This window comes from Gavialis gangeticus, unplaced genomic scaffold (genome assembly GCF_001723915.1).
Source record: "Gavialis gangeticus isolate Ggan-Ray unplaced genomic scaffold, GavGan_comp1, whole genome shotgun sequence".
Lineage (NCBI taxonomy): Eukaryota > Metazoa > Chordata > Crocodylia > Gavialidae > Gavialis > Gavialis gangeticus.
This window is the reverse complement of record NW_017728992.1, coordinates 169,639,374-169,642,281: the sequence shown is the minus strand read 5'-3', so window position 1 is coordinate 169,642,281 and position 2,908 is coordinate 169,639,374. Positions and strand designations below refer to the sequence as shown.

The following is a 2,908-nucleotide window of genomic DNA, read 5'->3' as shown; positions in this document are numbered from 1 at the left end:
AGAAAGAATCTGGACATATCCTGGATTGTGAAGTTCTAGAGAGTTGTCCAAGTAGAAGCTGAAGGCCTGCTTACAAGCCCTACTGACATGTATGATAGTGTTGTTAAGAAAGGAAGTGGAAGGATGAGTTTGTAGCAGTGCCTGAAACCTCTTTTGATTTTGAGAAGACCAGCCCTATGTGGCAACCATAAAAGCCCAGAAGAATGGAAAATTCCCATAATAAAGCATGGGCATAGCTACTCCTAGATTTTCCCTGACCAATGCTTATCCAACCTCTTCTTGAACACCTCTAGTGATGGAGAGTCCACAACTTCCTTATGCAGTCTATTTTCCTGCCTCACTGTTCTAGTAGGGAAGAAGTTTTTCCTGATATCCAGTCTAAACATACTTTACTGCATCTTCAAGCCATTGTTTCAGGTCTTGCTCTCTGCAACTGTTTTCCGTCATTATTGCAGCCTGTTAGACGTTTTCAGACTGTTATCATGTCCCCTCTTAAGCACCTTTTCCACCAGCTATGCCTATTTCCTTGAGTCTTTCCTTGTCTGTGTTGCCTTCCAACCCTTTATCATTTTTGTCACCTGCCTCTGGACTCTTTGGCTTCTGAATGTCCTTTGCAAAATGTGGAGCCCAGAACTACACACCATATTCTAAATGAAGCCTAACCATTGCCAACTAGAGAGGCATTATCACCTCCCACGTCTTCCACCTAATACTCCTATTGATGCATCTCAAAATTGTCTTTGTTTTTTGTGCAGCTTCATTATACCACCAAGATTCTTAGATCCTTTTCTGTAGTGCTGCCATCCAGTCAAATGCATCCTTTTTGTATATGGGTTTTGGATTATTCTTCCAGAGATATAGCACCTTGCTTTTGTAAGCACTGAACTTCATCTTTATAGCTTCAGCCCAGCTTTCCAGTCTGCGAAGACCCTTCTGAATTGGGCCAGTCAGGGCACTGGGCTCTCCACACCTGGGTTCACCCTTTTCAGTAGGTTGTAGCCTTCAGGTCCCCTATGATTCCTGGCCTCAATCAGGCCAGCTGAGGCAAATCCTTCACCCCCACTTGTCCTCTTCAGCCTCCATTTGTGTGCCTCTTCAGTCTCCATTGTCAGGGCCCCTAAACCCCTTACCCTAATCCACTGTTCCTATTGCTCTGGTTATCTCCCAGCACTCCAGATCTGCCTCCACGTGCCTGCATGCTTGATTCTCTAGCCTGTCTAACTGTTCAGCCAGACCCAGGGCAAGTGCAAGCTGCCCTCATGCTTTTCCCCATGCTTTGATTTCCTTTAACTGGGTCTGGGCTGCCTCAGGTTCCATCCCCCTGGCCCTTGCTGCACCATCCTCTGGTCAATTGAGCTCCCAAATCCAGGCCCTGGTCCTGGCTGTACCAGGCAACATGCTTGGCTGCTGATACCCTGGGTTTCTCTACCTAGGCCCCTCCCTTGCAGTCTTCCCTGGGCTAAGGAACCCCATTGGGTCCCTTGGAGCCTCTTCCATCCCCAACTAGCTCCCCCTTTCCTCTGGATCTCACTCTGTTCACCTAGGTGTACCAGTCCTCTACAAGGAGTAAACTCCCTCTCTACTCTCAAGGAGACAAATGCCCACAGCAGTCTAGCTGAAAGGCTGAAGCTATTCCAAGCAGGCTACACGGGCACTAATTGTATCCACCTGTTAGGCCTCACTCCACAACACGGCCCTGCGTGGGACTGCTTCCCAGGCTGGTGGTTCCACTTGCTTCTATAGCTGTCCCAGCAATATCTTCCTTCAGGGCACACTCTGTTACAAGGTCCTTCCGTGGAGAGATGTGACTGCTGCTCTCATCCAGGGGGAACAACCTCTGCTAGCCAAGCCTGTGCTTATATCCTGGCTGCAGCAATTCTTAGCCAATCATGCATGTACCCTCAGGTCATGTGGCTGTCGGCTCAAAGCCTAAGCCCCCTATTGGGCAGCTCTGCAGCCAAACTGCCACCTTCCTACCTCTTAAAGTGACAGGCACACCTTGTGCCCTGCCATAATACCTAACTGGTTGGATCATCGTACTTAGTAAATAGTCTTCAATGTCTCAATGTTTAGTTGGGAGGAGTTTTGAGTGGGGTTCTCCAGAGGTCTGTCAAGCTCTTCATTAATGATTTGGATGATGGGATCGAATGCACGCTTAGCAAATTTGTGGATGACACCAAATTGGGTGCAATTGTAGACACTCTGGAGGGCAGGGCTAGGATCCAGAATGACCTGGACAGAGTACAGAAATGGTCTACAGTCAATGAGATGAGATTCAGCAAGGACAAGTGAAAATGGATGGAATAACAGCATGCACAAATACAGACTGGGGAATGACAGCATTCCCTCTTAAAGAAACAGACTATCCTTTCACAGGCCTCTGGTGTAATTATATACAACCTGTAGCAGTACAAGTGTATTTCTGTTCAGTGAAACAAAACAAGTTTTGCCAGCATTGGCACTCTTGGACTAGGGTTTTTACAGGCATAACTGTGTCAACAAAAATCACTCCCCTAATTGACACAGTTATGCTGGCAAAACTTTTAAGGGTAGACCTAAGGTTGTTTAGCTCTAGGAAACATGTGTAGGTCCATTGCAAATAATTGTTTACATGATTATGGAACAGAGCTTTATGAGAGGGATGTGGATATGACAGATGCATCGTCACGGCCCTATCAAGTTCTTGTATTACTTGCTTACAAGGCAGCAAAGGTTGTGACCTCTGGAGTTCACCCTGAAGACATCAATGGAAGTATTTTCACAGCAAGTGGTGGTGGTCCTCTGACGTTTTCAGCAGCACATCACCTCCCAAAATGTTCCTTGATGACATGTGAGCAGACTGTTGCCATATGAGCACAAACTATTGGAATTATTTACCCTATCAGGACAGCTCAGCATCTGGAATTTA

The 2,908-nt window shown here is 46.7% G+C and overlaps 1 protein-coding gene across 1 annotated transcript in view; it reads left to right on the top strand.

Moving 5' to 3' along the window:
• RSPO2 (R-spondin 2) overlaps window positions 1–2,908 on the top strand; it is a 267,477-nt gene that overhangs the window by 183,586 nt on the left and 80,983 nt on the right. The window lies entirely within an intron of this gene.